Genomic DNA, 25789 nt, shown 5'->3' with positions numbered 1-25789 from the left:
AACCTAGATGGAATAAACACGTTTTTCTACGTGCTGTCTATCTAGGCTTCTTCTACGTTTATCCTAGGGTAGGGCTAGCCATGCCCCCCTGAAGATCTCCAGAAGCTTCCTTGGCTTGACAGATCTAAATCATTCTATGCCCACCTTAGTGCTTACATACAGGGAGACTCTGCCTACAAGATATTCTTCAGCGTCTTGAGATGATGCTTAGAGGGAGGATGCTCAAAAAAACCAGCTAATGCCACTACTTTCTTTTAATAGCATAAAGGAGTTATTGTGTCTTTTTTTGTAATGAGCAGATAGCTAAGCCACTGCTAGAGACGTGAGTTCAAGTTTAATTCCATTTCCACTCCTTAAACACACAGAGCCACACCTCAAAATATCTGCCAGTAGAATAAGACTGAAGAAAGTAATTGTGTTGGCACTCACCATCTCCCCCGTTGCAATGATGCAGACAATACTTTAAGGCTCAATTCAGAGGAAGCATATGGGTTAAGGCACCCACCTAAAATAAGCAAGACCTGGAATCTGTTCCCTCTATTAAGCACTGCCTGTAGCAGTGCTTGGGTAAATTACATACAGTGCTACGTGTGGCAGCTGGACCCCTCTGAAAGAGACAAAAGAACTGATTGCCCAGTTCTCCACACCAGTGGCCCAGAAAGCAGGGTTAAATTTTGACACACATCCTTGTGTGTCCATGACTATGCAGGCACTTCTTTTTTTAGCTGCTTTGTCAGCTGCCATAGATTTAAGCAGCATGTAATCACTGCAGTAAGATTCACAGTGAAAGGCTGGCATGAGAGATGTCTGGAAATGACACAGATGTGTAAGCTTTTGTTTGTGCTTCTGCCTGGGAAAGGCACTAAGGGTAGTGGCTGCTGCTTTGCGGTGGGTGCTGGAGAAGGGAGTTGCATGTAGACATTCAGGTAAGGAATCAACCAGGTTGTTAGTTGGTCTGGGTGACATTTTAGCTTGATCATAAAGGATGAGGCAGAAACACTGAGGATTGCTTTTCTTTTTTTTTTGTTTGTTTGTTTTTCCTCGGCAGATGGATAAAGTCACAGGTTCTCTGTTTTAGAGAATTTTGTATTAGAGGCTGACTTGAAGAAAAAGAGGGCATGTTTTGGTACAACCTAGGGTCGTTCTGGCTGTTAAACCGTCACACGTTATAACAAGTTTTCCTTGTGCCCTTGGAGGCAAATACATGAAAAATGACGTCAGGGGATCCTCTTCTATTCCCTGTAACAAACTAATTTATCCATAAGAATGTGATCTCTTCAAGGAGATTTTATATCATTAACTTTATTGCTTTACATTTCTGGAAAAGCTTCTGGTTCCAGTGTACGTCCATTTTATGTATAACAAAGAATAGACTGTACGATACAAAGGCAGTTTGGTCCTCCTTCTGCCCCCCTTTGGGGACCCACAAAACAAGAATCTGTTCTCTGATTCTTTCACTTTCCACTTGTGTAGGCATTCAGTGGAACATGGATATCTATTCTAGCAGGCATCAGCAAATATTATTTTTCTCTGTCAGATACAGGTCAGTCCTTTTATTTTTTTTTTATTGACCTGTATTTTTTCTAGTAGTGGGAGCTTTATTTTTCTTGGAAAAGGGCCTCAAATAAATGTGGATATTATGTCTTATTTGATATTTTCCAGCCCTTCCAAAATAATATCAGCTCTGAATTCTATTCAGTTGTTGCCATGTTAATGGCCATCAACAGAGCTGTTAAGTAAGATTAGACTTAACATGAAGTTATGAAAACTTTGGATTCAGAAAAAATATGACCTTCATTCTTACAGGTTTATTTTTCAGTTAGAGATGGCTTAATGAAGAACAGCATCAGGTAAAATAAGGTAGGAAAATATTGAATAACTCTGTATCTCAATTGATTTTGTTATTTAAAGAGTAGAGCGTGGTTTTCCTCTTTGCATTGCCATGATACCAGAAACAACACAGAAGCAGATCAGCAACTGTGTATAATAGGACTGTTTTTCTATTGGAGAATTTTGGGACACTGAGTTTGCAACGCCGCAGAAGCCCATAGATGGTTAAGATCATGCAGTTGTAAGTGGCCAAGTGTTTGGTTTTGATTTTACTTTTTACAATATATAAATGTAAATATGAAAAGTACCTCTCTCCACTAATACAGATTTCTTGTAGAGGCAGTGCTGCAATTTTTAAAAAATACTTCCATGTAATATATATAAGGAGGTGATAAAGACTAGCATCTCTACTCTGTGAAAGATAAAGATGATCATGTTTCCAGTATAACTTATTTAAAATAATGTGTTCTCAGTGAAACCAGGGACCTATTTGTTACTTCCTTTGCCACTTACCTATCAGCTAGGTACTTAGATCATCCTCATCAAATACTATGAAAAATATATCCAGCAATTTCCCATGGTTAAGCAACCATGCAAAGCTGTGTACCAACACAGTTCAGATGCATTCAACAGAGCTATATTGGTTTATAGCAACTGAAGATTAAATGTCATTATTTTGAAAAGTAAAGTTATACACACAGTTCACGTTAAGAGTAGGTTTTGGCAATACTTACATTTTTGCACTTTTTAAGAGGGAAAACAAGGCTTTTAAAAGGACTTAGCATTGCCCCAGTGCCACTGAAACCAGTAAGATTTTTACTGATGATGTTGATCAAATAAATCCAAAGTTAGGTGAATGCCGAGTGCTTTAAATATTCTTATTTCATACTTTTTATCTGTGCAGCAGGTATATTAACTAAATGTATAGATGCTTCCTCTACACATCCTGCAGCATTTCAAAAAGATTGAGAGCATCAGAAAGAAAAAAAAACCCTATAAACTAATTTGTATGCAATCAATTAAATTAAGACAAACTGCTGAAAAGAAAGCAAAACCAGGTGATTGTGACAAGGTTATCAAAGATCAGGAGGACAATTTTTCCCATTTTTTTTAACACATGGTTGTTGTGGTGCGAGATCATTCTTCCTTCCACGGAAGCCCAGTGAATGTTCACTGACTATTTCTTGAAGAATGGGGAGCACTTGCACGTAGGTAGCAGTTATCTCTACCATGAACCCAATCAAAAAAGCTGAATGTGAAATACCTGTCCCTCCAAATACAAGGCTTTTCTCGTTGGCCAGGTCTGCCCCACAGCATCTAAGAGCAGGAGGAGACCCCTGTGTATGCCATTCCCTCATTTTTATGAGAAAGAAACCCAGCTGACAGGCTAAAGAAAACCAGTGGTGATTGCCAACATATTCCCCTATCTGGGTTACAGAGATAGCAGAACTGGCGTGCGTGTAAATGTATAAAGCTTTTTAGGACATTTCTGAGTTATTTTTAGTTAAATTAGCTGAAATTCTGCCCGCTTTCAATAAGAATAGAAGCTGTCCTAGAAACCAGATTCTGCTTTTGATTTCCTTTATTGTTTCAACTGTAGCCTCAATTTGTGTGTGTTTGCATGTGACAGTACTGGGGCTGATGAGAAAAGAATGAGAGTATATAACCAGGAGAATGAAGACTCAGAGGCAGTCTCCCTTTTAAACAAAAAAATCTGAACTTGTAGAAATTCTGCAGTTTCTTCCATTTATGATATGAAGCCTATAACGTTTTCTCATCATGAGGACAATTCTTGAGAAACTTCATTTAAGTGAAGTGTGATTTATCAAAAAAAATATATACTTCAGAAGGGGATTGCTCTCTAAAAAAGCTTCTCAGGGACTTCAGAGTAGTGTCATCTAACAGGACACATCCATACCTTCTTTGTGCCTCTGAAAGTTTTCACTGATCTCGGGTAAGTCAGTTTTCCCCTCACCTCTTGGTAACTTTAGATACTTTGAAAATGACAATATTTTTGTATTGACCATTCCTTGCTCTTCCCCTCTCTTGTGTAGTCCCCAACAATGCCTTCATTTGAAAAGGTGCTGATGTGACGATGCAGAGACCTCTAGGAAAAAAACCCAAACTTCTTGTTGACTGCTCTCCCAGCAGCCCAGGTGCATATAGCTTATAACATTTATTTACAGTGGAATTTCTTTTTTTTGTTTGTTTTAAGAGGGTTAATTCCTTGTGATTGATTAGCACTTTTTAGCAGTAGAATAAGGTGACCATATGCCCAGTTTTTTTCTTAATCATTATTGTTGTCTTCTCTTTTTTTTTTTTTTCCTAGGACAATTTTAATTCAGCTGAATTTGCTTTTTCCCCATTTGTTACTGATAGACTGCTTTCAGTGTGCTGACTGTAAAAATTCTTTTGGAAAGCTGCCTGGTTTCTCTCTAGAGCCTGAAGTAAAGTCTTCAAAGTAAGATTAAGAGTGGTTTGTTCATTTATTTATTTATAAACAGTATCTTCAAGAAGGGGAGATGGGTCTTTTATTACATAGACCCTGAAATTCTAGTTCAAGTCTAGTTCAAGATGCAGGCTCTTTACATCTTTTATTCAATAGAAACAGCGCTTTCTCATTAGTTCTAGAGGGACCATCTGCTAGAGAGTGCAAGAATCAGCAAAGCTGCAGTTGATGTTTTTCGTTGATGGTCTTATCAATTGATTATTAGTTTTATATTTCATGAAGAAATGCAGAATAATCTGGAAAAGTAAGGATGTTCTATGGATTATCTGTCATCACAAGGGTTGGATATGCTGTGGAAAAGTACTCTGTAGCAAGTGTAAGAAATGCTTCCTGATTAAGTGTTGCTGTCTACCGTTCATCTACAGTCAAACTCAACAAATATATCTCATGAAAGACTTCAAATGTTTGATCTCAATCAAATCAATAAAAGCTTTTCCTGGTAGCTACAAAAAAGGACTGAGGTTTGAAGTTGTGTTAGTTTTAGATAGAATGAAGTCTTATTTTTGATTTGGATCTCCAAAATATAGCTCATGAGGGTTTGCAAGGCCATCCATAGTTATCAGGTGTTTAGCTTTTCCATTTAAGAGTCTTAGAATTGTCTGTCAACGTGAATAAGTGATGCCCTAATGTTTCTTTGAGGCAGGGAAAATATATTCCTCAGGGTCAGTGCCTCAGGGATGCCACTTATATTCTGGGGCATGTCCAGGCAGCATTCAGTTTGAGTTGCTAATATTTCAGCATCTGCATTTAGGCATCTGAACATGATCAGCAGAGTCAGAAACAAAATGTTGATATCCTCTCTCCTAGTTATATCTCGGTTAAAACACCAAGGCTTGTGTGATGTTTATGACCTTCTTCCTTTCTTGTAGATGCCAAAGTACACGATATTACAAATACAGTCTTGTTTAAAAGATTAAACCAAATAATTTTAGCTTTAAGTTACTGATATTTTCTTCCCCTTCACCTCCAGTATAACGAAATGACTGTATGGTACAGGAATAGATTGCCATAATGGAGTGGTTTACATGTTTTAAAGCAGCCCTGCAAATCTTCTAGAATTGCCGGAGAAAATGAAATACACAGTTAATACATGGGTCTAATCCAGTGTCTGCAGAAATTGGTGGGCATGCTGGCAACACATTTTTCATCAGAGCAAGTTCTGCTTAAGGAAACTATAATACTAAATAAGCAAAAATTTGGGAATGCTTCTGAGAATTACAAGGAAGAAACATAAAATGTAGAGTATTAAAATTGAAGCTAGAAGCAGTGCAAGGTCGTTGTTTTTATTTGTAAAAGCGAGGTGGAAAATAAATAACTACTGAGGATGGTTAGTGGAATTCTGAGCTTCAAATTTGGCCTGTCAGTGAACTGTTTTCTGAATTTTTTTAAGAGAAGATGATGATTTGCTGAAAGTATATTTTTAAAGAAGAGAACTGTCAAATCCAAATGATACATCAGTGGAAAAACATTTGGAAGACCAAAATATCAAATTTCCTTTAGGCACTTTTGCAAGGTGTCTGGCTTCCCAATTTTTTTGTCATTCAAAATATAAGCAAATGTAAACAGCAAAACTCAACTGGAACAATTTCGAAGTAGTTGAAAGGAAAATTCTTGCTGGGTCCGAAACCCCTTTTTTGACTCATAAATGTACATGCAGTTTTGAGTTTTCGGACTAAGCCTGACTAAAAAATTTGCAGTGCTTTGAAGACTCTGAGAAGTGAAAAAAAAATCCGTTTTAAGTCCTGCTTAAAACAACACTTTGTGGGCTATTTGTGTGCTAAATGTATATTATCTTAATCCTAGCTGACAAAATGAAACTGTTCCTTTTGTTTTATCTAGACTGTGATATTTATCAAAAAAGGTGATAAAGACAAGGTTATAAAACTTGGATAGAACTACATGTTTTACACTAAGTGTTATTGAGTCTCAGAGAAGTAAAGATATCTTTATTTATTGTAATGTCTGGGAGAGAATGAAAGATTTTACAATTATTTTGACCATCACACTTAATTGAAATGAGAATGTGTAAATTTTCTGTAGGAGTAAAACAGATGGAGGTACTATAATATAGTTGCAATTTTGTCTGTGTTAATTCCTCTTTATAAGCCTGAATCTCCACCTCATTACCTAACATTAATGAATTCATGCCACACAAGGTTCAGCTAAGGGAAACAATAAAAAAATAAATGCACAAACTAAAGCAGCAATGAAATTATCATCTGAAGGAAAAACTTAAATGATTCACCATGTCAGTAAAGGTACAGGAATAATTGGTTATATGGATCACTGCTCCTGCTGTGAAGTATCAGAAATCACTGGATCAATCTCATACGCACACATCCCTGGAGTGTGCGTGACTAGGAGAACAATTGCTTTTCTGCAAAAAAAGCCCTGAGAACATTTGTCTCCATCCACTGGCAGTTTCATAAATAATGTCAAGTCTTCAAAGCACGTGAATTAAAATCTTTCGTTTTAGACTACATTTGGCTATCTCTGTTACCGTATCAAATCTCTGCAATTCTGTTAACTTTAGCAATGCAGGCCATAGTTATGATGGATACTAAAAAATGAAAACATTGTAAATACAAAAAGAGGGTGAGAAACATTATGAGTGTGTGAGATTGACCTTGGAGATCACTGTCTTTTCTTTTAATTTCATTGTTGTCAGTAACCTCCTGATTTAGGCACCAGGCTACGCACTGACATTAGAAGGATAAATCCAGACTTGTCCCTCTTAACTTAGATGCTAAATGTGAAGGCTGTAAATATGAACTGACATCCCAAGCCCACTGGATTGCATCTGGGTTTGCATGTGGGAACATGCTGCTTTAACTTCTAAAGAAAACTGGAGCTGAGAATGACACTTTCAAGTGTTCATGATCAGTGCACAATATAGACAAATAATCCTTCCTTCCTTCCCCAGAACCATTACCTTATATGTTACAGGGCATGCTCAGAACCACCGGGCTGACAGAGGCCTCTTCGGTCTTCTGAAGTTTCAAGATTTGCATTGGGAATGCTTGACTATAATTTGCTCTTGCAAATCTCAGGTCTGTTAGAAACTGGTGTTGAAAAGACGGTTCCACGTGCCTGCAAATAGAAAAAGAAATAGCTCAGAACAAGCAGAAGGGGTTAGTTTTGACAAGAAGTCATAGCAAGGTGCTCACTCCATTTCACAACTCTCCCATGAACTGGAAGAAATGGTTTTTGTCTATAAGTAACGTGAGAAAGGAGACTGAGTGCTTTTCTACAATAGCCGTTTAGTCAAAGCAGTAGAAGGTAGTCAAATCATTAATACTCATGACTTTTTTTGAAAGACCAGTGACTGACTCATTAGTAAGTTATGTGGCTCTTGTGTGAGTTTGTGTTAGATTTTACTTACCAGAGGTGTAGAACAGCATTACAAATATTAGCTGAGACTCTGATTTATCCTTTTGTTATACTCCTTCCCGCCTATGTACCAATGGGAACCCAATTCTACTGAGTGTGTAGTGTAAAAAGATCAATCAGCTAAATGGAATTTAACTTCAAGAGTTTCTTCCAGGCTCCATAAATATCCATAGATTCAAAAGGTCATGGAAGAGTGAAGATGTAAATTACATACATATGGGCTATTTTAGCATAATTTTAAAAATAATTGTAATAAGCTTGTGATGAGGGGTACAGAGAAGTCTAAACAATTTTCTGAGTCTTTGCACTTTGTTTTGTTTTGTATAAAAGACTGTAATGCAAGTATTGTGTGCCATTTAAGTGGTAGTAAAGACTGGCAGTAAAAGCCATTGCAGTATTTAAACACTGGCAATTAGTTCAACAAGTGATTTTTGTTTTGTTTTGTTTTTAACAAGCAAATGATAAACAAGGGTGCAATGAAAGAGGTTCATGAGATAGAAGGTAAGAGCTAAAATGAAAGATCAGTCAAGTTGTCAAAACTTTATGTAGCGTGTTTCTCTTGCTGATGCTATTTATATCCCAATTCAGAAATAAAGGGGATTTCTCTCTCCCCCCTCTCCACCCCCTCCCACACACTCCCAGGCTAGAGCAGAACATACAGATTGTTATGTTGCTCTGTGTTTAATAGCTGCACAGAAAACCCAAGAGTTGATTTTTATGATATATCATTAATTTTAATGTAGAAAGCATCTTTATCTCTCTAGCAGTAAAAAGTTGCCCCTTTTTTGCCACATTCACTCAGGTCTGTGTAAGTTATTTCATATGAAGGTCAAGTCCCATTTTCATTGCTATCGTGCACAGATACCTGAAGTACTACAGTAGCCCCATGATCTTACAAGGTGGGCACACAGGTATGTCGTATACCATTGTGGTTTTGGGGAGGAGTGACTGCCTTTTAGTTCCACAATCGTTGTATCTTTTTTCTGATTTACATTCAGCTCTTGTACACACTTTCTGCAGAGCACTACATAATTTAGTGTAGGGAAGAAAACACCAGGCTGGCTCTACATACGGAAAAAATCTGGTTGGTGTATGTTATTTTTTCTCTGCCTAGAAGAGGATAGGGAGGCAGAGGGGATAAGATAGGAACATGATTATGCCTTACCACTCATTTGATTTTTTTCTCATCATGAATATGTTCTATCCTTATGACCCCTGCAAAATGGCATTACCATTAGATGGTAAGCAAACAGACCTCTCTAAAAATATAACACTTTAACAAATTGTTTAGCAATGACTGCATGCAGCCATCAGGCAAAAACACTGACGAGGATGACAGAATTTCAATACAGAATGTGAAAGTATTAAAATAATCTGAGGATTGACTGGAAAAGAAAAGCTTGATTAAATTTTCTTGATAGCTTCTGAGGCAGAAAAGAAACCAGACGTCTCTGTGTCTATATTTATTACTGGAACCTCTGTTCATTCTTCCTGGCTACTGTAATAGAGGGGGGATATTGTCCCCTCTTGGGAACTGAGAGGCTCAGCCTGGAAGATATTGTCACTGTTCTGCTATTGAGTTTGAATTTCTGTTTTTAAGAGAGAATGGGAAAAGTATTCTGAACCTTTGCCCAAAACTAAAAATAACCCTGCTAACAATTTCCCCCCTCTTTGCAGGGATTAGAAGCACTGAAATACCATAAAAGAGGCAGTTTTTAACACTCTGAAATTCAGGCCAAACAGTGTTAAGGGAGATCAAGGGGTGTCTAAACCTGAGTCCTAGAAGAAAAAGAAGTGGAAGAATTCAGATAAGCATCCATGTTATCTTTTTATTTTAATTATAACAAGTTTTTTAATGTTCACTCTTCACTAATTCCCATCAAAAACAGTTTAACAGCCATCTCAAACTTTGTCTGCTAGTATCTGGTTTTTTCCTTTAATTTTTATGGTTTCACCAGACCTTTGACACTAGCCAGAACTGGATGAACAGAGGATGGATGAGACATAAAATCTTGCATTTCAGTTTTAAGAAGTTTTTATTGAAGGTGGTGGTAAAGGAAATTGGAAAACCAGTAAATTATCTAGATAACTGCTAGAATACCTGCTAAATAGAGACAGAATTTTCTGGAAAAAATATATTGTTATCTATTGCATAAAACTTAAATTGTATCTAAGCCACATAGGGTAGGACTCCATTCTGTTACCTTTAGGCTTGTACAATGTGGATGACTAATTTGATGCTGACGCTCTCCATCTGGTGCATATTAGATATCTACTTGTCATTTTTACTAGTCTTAAAGTGTAAGGCTTTACTAGACTTAAGTGTAAGACTGTTATTAGTCTTAAAGTGTAAATGTGCCCTTTACATGATAAAAAGGGCTTGCAGGGAGTGGCTGAGACACGGGAGAGACCTCACTGTAAACACCTGCATTTGATGAGATTAATCTTTCTTGTGGTACCTATTTGCCGTGTGCCTGTTGCAAACAAACTTCCAATGCCTCAGGACTCTGTCAGCAGCTGAAAGAGGAGCCATTTTATTATCACCACAGTGGAGACGAAAACCACGTCTCTGTTAGCATTTTTGTCATTATGACTATGCCAGTTAGGGGATATGATGTTTAGTGACATTTTTATACTTACAAAACCAGCAACATAAGCAATTATATTCACAACTTCAACTCTGATGCACGTAGTCAGCATAAAATGCATTGGCAATATATCACTTATGCTGGTAAGAGATGCATCTCTGCTAGGACGAATTTCCAATTCATTGATAGGCCCCTTATAACGTAGACAAGAGCTAAGGAGGGAGATAATAATGCTTTCTCTAAAATGTAGTTTGTTGCGGTTGTTTTGTCCTGGAGTTGACCACCTTAAAGTATTCTCTCCAATCTTGTTTGATTCCTCTTTGCTGAAGGAAAACAAAACAAAATGAGAGATATTGACAGGTCTGGGAAGCAGTGTGAATGAAATGCACAGGGAATAATATCCTTCTGGAAAAGTTTTGCAGAAAAGTATTCAATTTATTAGCTGCTTCTTAAAAGAAAGAGTATAAGATGGGAAAAAAAGTGAAATAGCCCTATGTTTCTGGGAAAAAAAATCAGAAAGCTTTCTGATTTTCTCTCCTAATACTGAGCTAGTCTCTTGTTTTCAAATGTTGCTGTAATTTAATTATGGTAGCATTTTATTTATGGGGTGGCAGGATTTCAATTTTTTTAAATGTATAAATCCACCAAGTCCCACATAAAGAAAATAGAGTCAGTTCTGATCTTTTCAGTCAGCATTTGCTATTACCATAAGAATCACAGAATCATAGAATTGTTTAGGTTGGAAAAGACCTTTCAGGTCATCTAGTCTAACCGTTAAAGAAGACACTGAATGTGCTGGAACTGTTCTCTAACACTGAGGCTCTCTTCCTCTCCAAAAAAAATGGCTGCACAAAAACTGTCTGTTGGATGTGGTCTCCAACACAGGATTTGTGCCTTCAGCCGTGTGTACAGCGCTTGCTGACTTGAGCCAACACTGTGTTAGGGAACATGTTTCAACAGTATAGCCAACTGGGTACCAGTATCCAGCATGGAGCTCGTTACTTTTTACCTAGCGTATTTAAAATACACTTTATTATCATAAGAAGAATTTCACGTGAGGTGGTCTCTGGACTTGGAGATCTTGTGAACAGCAGTAACGTTAACTCTTTCATACCTGTACAGAGAGTAACATTCAAACAGCTATGGACAGCTGTGTGCCTAAATGGACAATATACATGTCGTCTTCCTCATAGTTCCAAGTGCACAGAATTTCAAGGTTTTTTTTTTTTTTCTTCAAAACGATGGCTGTGAGAGAAGCTAGGGATAATTTGATGTAAATCGCAGTGTGTGCTATGAAATCACACAATAGTGTGACACAGGAAGAAAGCTAAACGGAAGTGTAAAACCAATTGAGGGTGAATGGAATATGGTCTGCCTTCCAGCACTTTGCCAATACGCTAAGACAATGTCACGCCTTTGGGGCACAATGCCATGGAAATTTTAGCAGTTAAAATGATCAGAATTTTCAGTTTCCTGTCTCACAAACAAACAAAACCAAATAACTTTCATACATATGAAACAATAGTTGTATTTTTCTATTGACATAGGAGGAGGATTGCAATATAATGTCTTTTCTCCTACAGCATCCCCGTGTTTTCTCAGGAAGCCTGAATTATTCTTTCTCTGTATAATTTTTGAATTCTGGTTGATGTTATTGTGGGACTTCTTTGCTTTGGTAATATTTCCTAGTGAATAAAGAGTCCAGTATTTCTGAAATAGGTTGTGTATAAGTTCCTTCTACTTGAAGGACAATATTGGGTCATATGAGTTTTTTAGGTGGAAACATCTTATGACAGTGGATTAAATACAGCTTGGGAAAATCAGAGATGATTTTGGGTATCTCTGCAGATGGCTGGCATTTGAGCACTGGGAAAAACATGTAGGGGCAGAAGAGCAAGAAATAGATGCTGGTATATAAACTGTAGAGACTCATTAAGACACATGAAATGAAAGAGATGATGAACAAACAGGTTTCATATCAGAAAATGAGTAAGGAGAGGAGAAGGTGAACTGCTTCACATGGCTATCCAAAGTCAAAATGCAAGATCTGAGATAGAAGGAAGCTGTTGTTCAAATGACAAGCCATAATTTAGAGGAGAAGAATCACTGTCAACCTTGGAGAATGTGCAAGAGTGCTGGGAAAGGAGAAGGGTGAGAAATCAAAGTCAAGGTTAGTACAGATATGCATATTTCTTATGCTACTAAATAGAGATTGACAGAGCTTCAGACTTCACTGTGTGCATCACACCTGTCACAGGCGCATAAAAATGCTAAACTGCAGACAGGACAATTAATTCCCTCAAGCTTTTGGGAGGATGTGGGAATGGAAGCAAATAGCACTATATTCAATACCAACACACCCCAAAGCCCAAGTTAGTGCTTAAAACCTCCCCTTCCCCAAGAAATTAAGTGCAGGTGTGAGTCTGCATTTGGCTCCCCTCACAGCAGTATCTATCAGGGAGAGGTCAATGACATGTGTAAGTACCTGCTGGCCACTTATTCCTCCATCCAACGAGGCTCTGCTTTTCCTATAAACTCACAGCTCGGAGGGGTACAGTTGATTGGCTTTCCTTCTGTTCAGTTCCTCTTCTTTGATTTACAGAAGTCTCCCACACCCTTTTCATAGGTCCTTTTCTAACTTCACTGATAAGGGATTTCTCTGTGTCCAATTAGTAAGGCTAGTGTATCAGGCTGGAACTAGATAATTAAAAGAATGAAAAGAGGCAGAGTGACCTTGGTTCACAAACCTCCATGGGCAATTTATAAAACTTTAAAGATGGCAAGAAAATGTATTAATATTATTATTTTATCCCTTGTTCATCAGAAACAGGGTGATTGTTCTTATATAACTTCAAGGCCTCTCTAAAATCAAGAGGAAGGTGAATTTCTTTTTTAAAAAAAAAAAAACCCTGTTTATTTGACAGCTATATATTTCTAGGATAAAAATGCACTTTTCAAGTTTCCAAATGAGGGGTTGACTTTACTGCATTATATTTAAAAGCATATTATTTGTTTTGAAGGGACAGCCGGTATTACGTCTTGCCTGTTAGCCAAAACACCATGAGTGGCACTATTCTTATGGTAAATCCAGAGCAATGGAAACCACAGAAAGCAGGAAATCCCATGCCTCATTTTGCCTTGCCTGCTCTCATGGCTTTCATTTAGAAGGAGTAAGAGAGAGATGTGCTGCCTAGGGTAAAAGAAAAGTTGTAGTACAGCACATATTTGACTCTTCCGTTTATGCAATGTAAATATAAGTAATCGTGTATTTGTGCCTTTAGCAAAGAACGATTAAACAAGGTGCCAAAAAGTAATCGGGGAGGTGTAACTTTTAGGCTGGAAATTTCTCTTATCTAACTGTAACCACCTGAGAGAGAGATGCAGTTCAGTTATTTTGGCTTCAGTAATAGTCAGAAGAGGGACACAGGCAGAATTATCCAGAGCTTTTTTATCCGAGGGCTCATAGCAAAAAGAGATGTTGGGGAAAGACTTTCTAGACATGCTCTTCTCTCTGCCTGCCTGCTTCTCTCTTTTTTTGGTTATAAATGTAGCCCAGGTGGCTAGCTTAGACTAGATGTTTAATTTTTATTTAGTTCTCTATAGCTAGGGAAGATAAAATCCACCAGAAAAACAGGCCAGTATACCACTGTGTGTACATACAATTTTAAAGAGATATTTAGATTAATGGACTGTTGGTAAATCGTATTACAGCCATAAGGTTGAGCTTTTGAAACTAACACTTTTTTTAAAAAAAAGTATTTTTTTATCAGATGTGTAGGTCAACAAATGTCAAAGAAGGAAGGAAAATACTTAATAGTGAAGACACATCCTTGGCTTTTAGGTGCCTTGAGTTTCCAGTAGTATTGGATTATTTAGTCTCTGCTTGTGTGTCCATCTGATTCCAGGTATTATGTTGTGCTCTATTTGCTGGGCTAATTTATTTTTCTTTCCTCTGTGTATGCGTGTCTCCTCTGTGTGTGTGAGTTTTCATGTGTGTATGTTCACGGGATGAAGTCTGCTCAAAAAAATAAATCTAGCTATATGGGCTGAAAACAGATAAGTGTAAACTTAAATATTTCTCTTCTCAAAATACAACCGAAAGACCAGTCTCTGAGTCTTTATTAAGGAACTGTCTGTTATACGAAGGTGTTCCCATTTCAGCAGAGGAATGGAATTTATCCATTTCCAGATAAAGCACTTAACTCACAAAATTAAATACTTTTATCCTCTTAATTCCTCATAAAGGGCCCTGAAAATGGACAGGGTGCTAAAATGTGATTCCAAAAATCAGCATTGAAATATTCCTGGCTCCATTTAGATGTCCCTATGTGTGTATATCTAGAGGCTGAGGCCAAAAGATCTATCAAAAACTTTTCCTCTAAACATTTCAGCAAACAACCTCCTCATTAAAATGGTAAATTTCACTACCCAGAAATAAGAAGCATTTTCAGTCATGTGTCTCACCTCTGGGGTTTTGTTTTCTCCGTGTCTGATGTGCTTTTTCACATTTGCTTACTTCCAAGACATATTGCAAAGCCTGGGCAGCAGGATTTTGTTATGGTGTGCAGGCATGGTGTGCATCCCAGATTTTTAGCACCAAGAATTACTCTACTACTAGACAAAAGTGACAGCTGATTTCTTACAAACAATGAAGTATCAACATTTTACTGGTAGGCACTGTTTAAGGCTCCACTTAAAACATAATGTCAGACATAAAAGTGTGCCCTTAAAACCACTGCTGCTCCTAAAATCTTCCCTACAGCTTTCAAATTTTCTTCCCTGTAGGTTTGCACTTTTTCTTTTACTGTTATACTCTGTGCAGTTTTTGCCGGTTTTGAAATAAACCTTCCAATTTACAATCTGTCTATTATTGGCACTCAATTATTAAATCCCTTCACAATTAAGTCATTCCAGTGTCTTGAGAATTTATTACCTAGGAGTTAACTCTTTGTTCACACATTTGCTATCTATGCTACAGTCCCAAGAGATTTTCTTCATAGATCTTGTTATTCCATAATGCTAATTGGTGCCAGTGGAGGATACTTAAATGCCAAGCTATTTTCAGTTGATCTACAGCTATTTCACTAATGAACTTGTACCGTAAGCAGAATAAAGCTAGAGCTCCAGCAGAAATGTATGTATTTGGATTTCTTACAAATGCTTCTGTTGAATTGGCAAAAGGGTACACTTACTCATAAAATGCATGAACAAATTTCAGCTGGCCAATCAACATCTGTTATAGAGATAAATATGAGCCAAAATTTCTTGTTCTAACACTCAGTATTTGGCCCAGAAAGGATGATTATTTAAACTTTTCATGGCTGGGTCCCAAATACAGTCTCAGAGCCAGCTAACCCAGCTACCAGAAAGGTAGGCCATATTCCATATCCTGCTGGAAGGCTTGGTTTCCTTTTAGTTCTATCTTTCAATTCTTTGGCATTTTTTTAAACCTGAATTCTCATTTTCCATATAGTAGTACTTTGAAGAATTAATAAATGGAATTGTGTCTGTTACAAATTCCATTTAACTGAATATGCAAGTAGTCACATTCTTTGCTTGACATTTGTGTATAGCTTTTTGTAGAAGCTATGCATATGAAAAGTTTGATAATAAAAAATTCTGACAAAAAGTAGGTTTTGAATGAATAAAAAATTTTCAGGGGATATCGATTTCAACATTCATGTTCAAAATATTAACATTTCAGAAGAAAAGCTCAAAGCTGATAAAATGTCTTTTTCAGTACTTTTCCTTTTGTGACAATTTTAAAACTTTCCAATTTCATGACAAAACCCTATATCAAAATACCGGCATTTTCTGAGGATACAGATTCAATGTTCTGAGCTTCTCCCCTATAAACTTTTTCATTTCCTCAGTCTCTCATATTAGAACAATAGGTTAGATGCTGAGCTGTTTTTTCCTGAACAAGCTAAAAAAGAAAAACATTTCCTTTGGGAGACACTGCACTGCCTGCAGTACTCTGTCCTGCAGACTGCATTAAATTATCTTTGAAGGTTATCAGTAATATTCTGCTGAATATCAAGAGGTGTCACTGTTGAGCAGTAAAAGGCGTCCCCTTTGCTGAGTGAGCTGCCCTTGTGAGGTTTTAATTTTAGCTTTTTTCTTGCAGCTGTAGAAAATGGTCTCCAACCCAACTGCCTATTAAGGCTGAAACAACTTCACTTACTGCTGAAAGCACTCATAGAACACAATAAACAAATTATCCTTGTTACAGTGGTCAAGGGGTAAAAAACATCTGACATCTTGCTTTATTCTAACTTCAACATTAACATCATATTAAAAAGGGTCAATGTGTAGCTTGTACACAGAAGTCTGGATGGAGATATTCTTATTGATCCAAATAAACACATAGATCTGACCTTCTAAGAACTCTGAAACTGTCTGTTTTAGGAAGTGAAGAATTTTGAAGATGGACACAAAGGAAGTGGGTATTGCAATCCAACCTCAGCAGTGCTAGAAGCCCTAGCCAGGCTGTGGGTTAGATCCTGAACATTTTGGTGTAACTTTGCTACCGTTGATCTTTACAGATAGATTTCCTTTCTGTCCCTGGAATCTTAGCTAATGCTACCCAGGCATCGTATATTTTGAGATGTCATTTCTCATTTTTAAGGATAAGGAAATTTCTCCCATATTCATCATTGTGACAGCTCTTAGGTCCTACAAGTTCTGTGTTTTTTTTTCTTGTGTCATCGTCTTAAATTTTCTACACAGAAGCAGATGATGGGAGAAAGTGGAATTTGACTCATCAAGTGTATTCTTGAAAAAAGAGAAGTCTCTGTCCTTAGGTTTCCCATAGGAGAAATTCACCAGGACAGGAACCCTGAGGTCTCAGGGTCGAACCCATTTTCAAATGCAGATGGAATAGTTAATGTTACAGTCCTCAACCAGTCTGAATGGATGTTTCCTTGATTACTGTCATCTTGATGCAAATGCCAATGTAGTTACTGAACGCTTCCTTGTACTTTTCTTTGTTGACTTTAGGCTTAATGTTTTTTAAAGCTTTCATGTTACAGATAGCATCTCTTTTATCTGCTGTGGTGTAAATATAAAGTTTCTCATTGTTAAATTCAAATTCATGTTCTTTTTTGAAGGGTTTCATTGAAGACTCTCCTAGCCTAAGGTTATTCTATACCAAGTAGCACATGTAGAAGCTTAAACAGGATAGAATCATTATTATTAATTTATTAAAATCAAATTCTGAGTGTTCCATCCTTACTCCCTTTAGATTGACATGGAAACAAAATTAAGTATGTTTATGTGAAAGTATATTGAACCATTGATGTAAGAAAATTTTATCTTGATGGAGTATCTTCAAAGGGAAGGAAATCTTCCTCATGGGTAAAAAAGTAAAAGCTTTTTGCCTTTTAATATAGTTATGAGGAAGGACAGAGGTCAAAAGCTTTTCCTGATGTGTATACAGTTATGGAGCCACAAGTCTCTCACTAAAATTGGAGCTTAGAGCAGAAAGTCTGTGATGAAAGTACAGAGTTCACTTTCAAATGTTTGTCATCTTTTTGACATGGTACTTTGTGTCCAACTGAAGAGCTAAATAAGCCTAGAAATACTCAAAAAACCTTCAGCCACAGATAAAGGCATACATATCTCCCTGTGAGGAAAGCTGAATTCTATTGATCTAGCAAGGCCTGGTCAAACTATAAGACAAATACTCTTAGAGCTAAAGGGTAACTCTGTGTGAGGGAGCATTTTGACCCCTTTGTGGCCTTGTGCCCCTGGTATGGCAGGTGATTTCATGGCACGCTCATCCTGGAACCTGGAAAAACACCGGCAGAGGGAGCAGCGGGGCAAACAGCCAGCATTTCATGGCATTGCTGCCCAGCTTTATGAGGGGGATAAAGTCAGACTATTTCCTTGTTTCAGTTTTGGTTTAGTTCTAACAAAGTTCAGCCTCTGAACTTTTTGTACATGTAAGAGGCAAATGGCAGGGGATTTTCAGGATGTTTTCTTCCCTCCACACCAATTACTTATGTCTCTCTCTTCTTACTGGTGAGGTATGCCTTATGAAGTCAACCCTGGGAATGTGAGGGGGCTCTCTGGACACCCCTACTGCCTGTTTGGTGCTAGAACTTTACAGTGAGTTACTTGCATAACACGGTACTTGCACAAGCTCCTCTGTCTGTGTGGATTTGGTTCCTCGGTCCTCTTTTGCGAGATAAGGCATTCAGCTACAACTTCCACGGCAATTTCTCTTTTGAGTGTGTAGGCTGATTTGTCTGGCCTGCTTCCCAAGGCAGGCAAGTCCAGCTCTCTGTCCTGCAAGCCCAGGGAGGCTGACAGTTCTCTGAGCTGGCTCTTTGGGGCTGGGGCCAGCTGGGGCTTCACTGCAACCAAGAAAGAGAACTTTGAGTTTGTCTAGGTTTCCTTGAGAAGTGGAGACATTCTCACACTGTAAAACTTGTAAAGTTCAGTAGAGACAGACAAAGCTTGGATACAAGCTTATTAAAAACACTATTTAGACCCCAGGACCATTACCTATCTCCTTACATATATCTCTGCTTAGACTTGGGTTTTCATGTGATCCAGGACCCTGGGAAGCTTAAAGGGCCACACCACTGAAGTGAGATTGCCTGCCTTTGGTCCATTTTTATCAATAGAATAGAGTTAATGCATTGATCCTGCTTTTCCCATTGGAGTCTGCATTAATAATAAATCAAGCATCATTAACATATGTTCGAGAATGTTTGGGAGTATTTAAGTTTCATGTTACGTTAAGTGACAACTCCTCTGAAATCACTACTGTAAAGGACACTGTCGCATCATGCAGGAGTTTTCTCAGGGTTTTCTTAATATTATGACATAAAAGGCCTTGGGAGATCCTGCATGTGAGAACAGATTAAGTAAGAAATAGAATTAAAACAATTGGCTACATTCCAATGTGTGGATTAAAGTCTGTATTTCAGAGTGTTCCGGTCTCCAGATCTTCCAGGTGAAGCTGGAAACTGAACAGTGTGGAGGACAAAAAAACAAAACAAAAATGGTTAGTGGGTAGAAATGGTCTGCAAGGAACAGCCTGAAGAATTCAATCAGTTTGATTTATTAAAAAGGTGTTGGAGAGGCAAGTTGCTTACGATGTTTACTGATGACTTTTACAGACATACGAAAGAAATCCCAAGAAAAAGAACTAAACCTGAGATCAAAAGGGAGTACTATAGGAAAAGACAAAATCAATATGTGAAAGCTGAAGCCAAATACACAAAGAAAACAAATACTTAAAAATATTCATAACACTGATATTGATTAAGCACTGCAACATACTGCTGAAGGAAATATTAGATTCTTCATGGCCTCATCTCAAGGATGGATGTCTTTCCAGAAAGTGTGTTTCAGTCAAGCATAACTCAGTAAGGGTGAAAGCAAGGGTAGCTAGCTGAAATTTAGTGACCTATGATCTACAAGATATCTGGTTGTTTTTTAGCTTAGATATATATACAAATATATGATAAATGATGAATCATGGATTTCAGAGATATTCCATTGATTTCAATGGGCTTTCATGAATGAAGGTTATCAAATAAGCTTCATACTCTAGCAACAGGACCTTGCTTTGGTGCTATGGAAAAATGGCAGGTATTTTTAAAAGTCCTTAGGAAAGAGAGGTTCCTACAGTTAATTAAAATTTGATGTGAGGTAGGGCCTGAATTTACAAAGGTGTTAAGGAAGCTTCCTTCTGCTACTCTGAAAAGAATGCAAACTCCTAAAAGGTTTGTGAATGTAGACCAGGGGTATGGGGGCACCTATACATTTTGGAAAATCTGAGCTGTAACATTATACAACTGTTCTCCCTTATAGACTATTTTAAAGGAATGTATATATCAGAAGTCTTGTAGTGTAGTCCCTTTTTCTGACTCCATGAGCCATAAGCCAAGAACTTTATACCACAGAAAGCAATATATAGAATCATAGAATGTCTTGGGTTGGAAGGGACCTTTAAAAGTCATCTAGTCCAACCCCCCTGCAGTAAGCAGGGACATCTTTAACTAGATCAGGTTGCTCAGAGCCTCATCAAGCCTGGCCTTGAATATTTCCAGGGGTGGGGCATCTACCACCTCTCCGGGCAACCTGGGCCAGTGTTTCACCACCCTCATTGTAAAGAACTTCTTCCTAATGTCTAATCTAAACCTACCCTGCTCTAGTTTAAAAACATTGCCCCTTGTCCTATCGCTACGTGTCCTTGCAAACAGTCCCTCCCCAGCATTCTTGTAGGACCCTTTTGGTACTGGAAGGCCGCTATAAGGTCTCCCCGGGGCCTTCTCTTCTCCATGCTGAACAACTCCAACTCTCTCAGCCTGTCTTCATAGGAGAGGTGTTTCAGCCCTTTGGTCATCTTCGTGGCCATCCTCTGGAGCTGCTCTAATAGGTCCATGTCCTTCTTGTGTTGAAGGCTCCAGAGCTGGATGTAGTACTCCAGGTGGGGTCTCACGAGAGCAGAGCAGAGGGGGAGAATCACCTCTCTCAGTCTGCATATGATACATATACTGCGTAACTTGGAAAGCCAAAAAAATTCAGCAGCTCTGCTGTAGTTTGCAAGCAGGAGATCCAGTGGTTCCCAGGGGACTCTCATTGCTCTATTGCAGGAGAGGCGGGATGGCTGTGGATGTACAGCCACACACAAATTGACCTAGAGATGTTGAAGTTGCAATGCGCTGGTGCCCATTCTTCCACTGCCTGGCACAGGACAGCTACATTCTGTGCTTACAAATAATGTGAAGATCAGGGACCAGCATTTGGCTACCTCTGTTACAATTGATCCCAAATTCTCTCAGCTAAGCAAAGGAACAAAGAGCACAAAGAATTATTTCTGAAAGTATAAACCTACCTTTTAATAGTGAAAGGTAATCAGGAAGTATCAAGATACTAGAAAATTGGCTATTGTGTTTACAGCACGTTGTAATATGGGGGAGATATCTTACATATCCTCAGAAATTATTCTCTTTCATCAAAGTAACATACAAACATTATCCAAGCACAGAAGAAAGTTCTTTATCTAAGACTGAAAAATAAATTATTTATTGAACATGTAGCCTATGTCTTAACATTGATGCTAGCATAGACGTAGAAAAGAAATTATTCTCCCTTGAGTGAAGAAAAATTGGACTTTTCCCGTGTCTGAGAATATCTACTACATACATGCCTTCATTGTGATTCCTTTTTAAAAGTTCAGTAGAAAGTTCAAGTATGCTTTCTGCTTTTTACTTTTTTATTTTTTTCCAGTCTAGTAATTTTTTTTTATTTGTTTTTCTTCTAATTAGGAGAGAGATTCTTCTCCTCCCTTCCACTATGTCTTTGAAAGAACTAAGAAAATGCCTGTTTATTTCTGTTGTGCTAATTCCTTTTTCATATGGTTGTGCACAATGCCTAAAATGATGAGAGCATCTGCATGTGGTCTCTGAATATATTTATTTTGACAAGCTCTCAAGAGACGAAACATGGAAATTACCATATTCTACTTTTTTATCTGTGATGAGTTTCCAATTCCAACCCTCTTCTGCGCCCAGCATCAGCTCTTCATTTCCAATGGTAAAACTTCAATGAGTTCTATTTATTTGTTTTGTAATTAACAAAAAGTTCTGCCCTTGCTTCCCTAGGGCTCATGTTTGTGGGAAGGACACAATCACACAACTGTAGTCTGGGAGGGGTCCCAAGAGCACCTTGTGTGAAGAGCTGAGACCCTCTTCTTGCCTGGCTGTGTTACCTTAGACGCAGGACTATGCATTAAATACAGTTTTAGCTGAAAGTGAGTCACCCTGCATGTAGTTTGGTGGGAAGAAAGGAGAAGAGAAAATGGGTTGTTTCAAAGGATGTTCTTGCGGGAAAAAAAACATCCAAGCATAAAAGTGGAGGGCCCTGGTGGGTTGTATCTTTTTGTACCTTGGACAGAGGCAAAGGTTTCTGTCTTGCAATCAAATTACTGTCATCTCTTCCATGGAGGCTTAAGGTAAGCCAAAGTACCTTGCATTTGGTGCAGGCTGAGAGTGCGGCACTTACCGATATTGAGTTGCTTTGACAGAATTTATGAAGCTGTAACAGGTAAACCACTCAGTCACCACAGTCCTCGAATGCCAGCAGGATCTACTTGTGAAGGTGGTCCCAAATGCCTTCAAGAACTAGTGTAGAAAACTAGCTAGAGTAACCTACAAGATTATTCCTCCCCAGTCCAGATAAAAGTTTTGCACTGTATGTAATCTAAAAAACTCATAGAAAAACTGTCCAACATCTACGAGAAAAAATAGCATTGAATAGGTTGAATAGCATTTAGGTTTATGTTTTAATATTTTTATTTAGTATTACGTACCAAAGACAGAACTCTGATTCAAACATGGGATGAACAGTCACACAACTGTATCACAGCATGCACATAACAATACAGGCTGTGGGGTGGTGAGGGTTGAAGGGAAGCTAAACTATGGATTTGCACTGTAACACATAGTACTTGCACTTAACAGATAATAGTAAAGGACTTTGATTTGCAGCAAAAGAGAGACCTGAGAGTCATCTATTTTGGGCTAGCCCACTTGCTAATTAGTGTGGTCTTCTTGTTTAGAGCAATTCTCTTAAAAAGCTTCTCAACATGATTAATATAATGACTAATAGCTTCTCCATTAGTCTCCAATGTACTTCACTACTTTACAAGTCAATGCCAGTCATCCAGTATGAGTGGGCAAATATGGGGCTACAGTGTTATCTTTGTCGTCTCTTCCTTTCTTAGAACATTACGTAGATGAGCTTTTGCATGGATGACATCAGGTTTTTGGTTGCCTGATAGGTTAAGAGGATTGGAAATACCTGGGAATAGCCAGTTGCAGTGACACAAATTATCATCTTCCCTGCCTATCTAACTTTCTCACCTGCTGGAAGAAGAATTCTATTAGTCCTCTACAGATGAATCGTAAATGTGCTTGATTATTACAGAAGATGTTATATGAGCACGGTGGAAGAATGCAACCCCGTGCAAGCAGCCTCATCTACATCAGACTGTTGGGACGTGGAATAGGGTCAGATCTACAAAGGCTCACACCCATGAAGGCAGGTAAGTTCCTTTTCTTGTGGGAGTTCATATATCTGAATAATACTTTTATCACACTAACCTGCTCTTCTTACCTATTGAGTGTTCAAGTTCTATCACCAAATTCTGGTTTTCTTAAGTGTAATCCTGGTGTGATTCTGGTGAAATAAATGGATGCGTACTATTCTTATTGAGATAAAACTCTGAAAAGTTCTGAAATACTCTTACTGTGTGACACCTATTGACTCTGATTGATTCCATGAACTGGGTGATTCCTCTTTCCAATTATATCCTTTCTAGGACTGTGTTTCATCCCCATGGATGAAACATTGGACAGGAAACTGGAATGCATCCAGAAAAAGCAACACTGAAGTAGCACATCTGCAGTCAAATGTTTTGCATCCTTAACACTTCCTTATCATGCACAGACGCATCAAGAAAACACTTTAAAAATATACCCAGTTGAGTAGAAATAGCAACATTTGATATTAACACAGAATATTGCCTTGGAGCTCTTGGAGTCATTTATCAGGAATGAGAACATTGTCTTTTGGCTACAGAGAACAACCCAAACTGTTGAGTGAGCAAATGATCTGCCCTGGAGCATATGCAAGGCAACAGTAAGACAGAAATACTATTAAAAACTGTTTCCTGGGATATGTTGATGCACCCCTGCTCCCTCTTCTCATTCTGAGACATCAACAAGCTTTGTAGCTGCTTTTGTGGGAAAAAGAGGAAATAAAGCATAGAATGTATCTTCACATGAGATAACTGCAAAAATATGTGCTTACCTTTTTTGAAAGCCTCAATTTGGCATTGATACAAAAGGAAACTGTCTCAGAAAACACATACTTAGAGTTTGACTCCTAAAATGACTATGTGACCTGTTCTTCCTCTTTTGGTGAATTAAATGGGACAAGCCAGATGTAAGGAAAGTCGTGAATATTCAGAAGAGAATCAAAAGTAGAGTAGACTGAAATTCAACAGAATTTTGTTGAACCAGAAAAAAAATCACAGGGACATGAAACAGTATTTATAGAGTGAGTAGCTTTAAAGAATAACGAATGTACTCTGGATTCCAGGCTTGTCTGAACTGGAACCATAAATTGATAGAAGGAAGTTCAGACCGTGTAAGCAGAATAACTTACACTCCGTGAATCGCTTTTTCATTACAGAAATACTTCTTCCCAGAAATATTTTGTTTTTCTTTAGTAGTTTTGAAAAAAGCCATCATCCATTGTAGAAGCTGCTACGTGATGAACAATTAGCATACTTACAGTATTCATTTGTATTGAAAAAAGAAAATTGCCTCATTGTCACCCATTCCTGTGCTGCTACATGCAGTGTGTCCTCCATGGATCCCTATGGCCCTTCAGTGTGATCAAATCTGTAAAGGAACAGTTACTGCTCACAAAGAATTACTGAATTTCAAGGTGTATCACTAGCTGCACAGCTATTGCATTTTCTCTTTGCAAATAGGGCATAAAATGATAAATTCCTTTATGTTATGGGGTGGTAAAATGTCATCTTTGAAAAGAAACAATGTAAGAGTGGTTTTGGATTATAGAACGGTAAGAAAAACAAAGAAAAAACCCCATACCTACAGAAGTAATTTTTTACTGAGCTCTATGTTCTCTGGGGAAAAAAAAAAAAAATCCTTTGAGCTGAAACCTTGTAGGCTGTTTCAACTTGAGGTGAATTGGTTCAGCTACTCAGAAGGTACAGGAGCTCCAAAATGGCTTTATAATGGAAAAGTTGGTAGAACCTTAACTTCAGCAGTGCACATAGACATTTCCAAAGGAAGAAAAAAGGTATTTGAAAGATTTTTTGGGAAGCAGGTTTTGTTCTTTTGAAAGTAAAATAACAGTAGACCCTTTTTTTCATTCCACCTTCCCCTGATGGCTCATATTTAACTAGCTAATTAATTAACTCTACCTAGTTGCTGATTAAACAGTTGGAGAAATGGCTTTGAAAGAGAAGCTGGTTCAAAAAGATACAAGGAAAACATAATAGGTGAGTTGTAAAGTATTAGTGAAAGGCTGGGTAGTTAAGAGTTAAGACACAATCCTCTGGTATATTTCTCCTTATTATAATCAGGTGTTATGTGACCTACAAGCACAGTTGTACTCATTACAATGATTACACAAATGCAGAAGTTCTGAGCCATTGCACAGCAGAGAGAAAAATTAACTTTAACATTTAGAATGATTGTGGGGTTCGTGACAAAGTGGATGTGATTTTTAGAATCACAGATGATTCTGCTCCTCTACTCTGCTCTTCTGAGACCCCACCTGGAGTACTGCATCCAGCTCTGGAGCCCTCAGCACAAGAAGGACATGAACCTGTTGGATTGGGTCCAGAGGAGGGCCATGAAGATGATGAGAGGGCTGGAGCACCTCTCCTATGAAGACAGGCTGAGAGAGTTGGGCTTGT

At 38.0% G+C, this 25789-nt stretch overlaps 1 long non-coding RNA gene across 1 annotated transcript; it reads left to right on the top strand.

Annotated features, from left to right (window-relative positions):
* Positions 1–780: 780 nt before the first annotated feature.
* Positions 781–23336, top strand: LOC141740111 (uncharacterized). The gene is made up of 3 exons (XR_012585885.1): positions 781–926; positions 1807–1860; positions 23263–23336. It is a non-coding gene; the product is annotated as an uncharacterized LOC141740111 (long non-coding RNA).
* The last annotated feature ends 2453 nt before the right edge of the window (positions 23337–25789 follow it).

Source organism: Larus michahellis, chromosome 3 (genome assembly GCF_964199755.1).
Source record: "Larus michahellis chromosome 3, bLarMic1.1, whole genome shotgun sequence".
NCBI lineage: Eukaryota > Metazoa > Chordata > Aves > Charadriiformes > Laridae > Larus > Larus michahellis.
The sequence above is the reverse complement of the archived record's forward strand: the minus strand, read 5'-3'. Positions and strand labels throughout refer to the sequence as shown.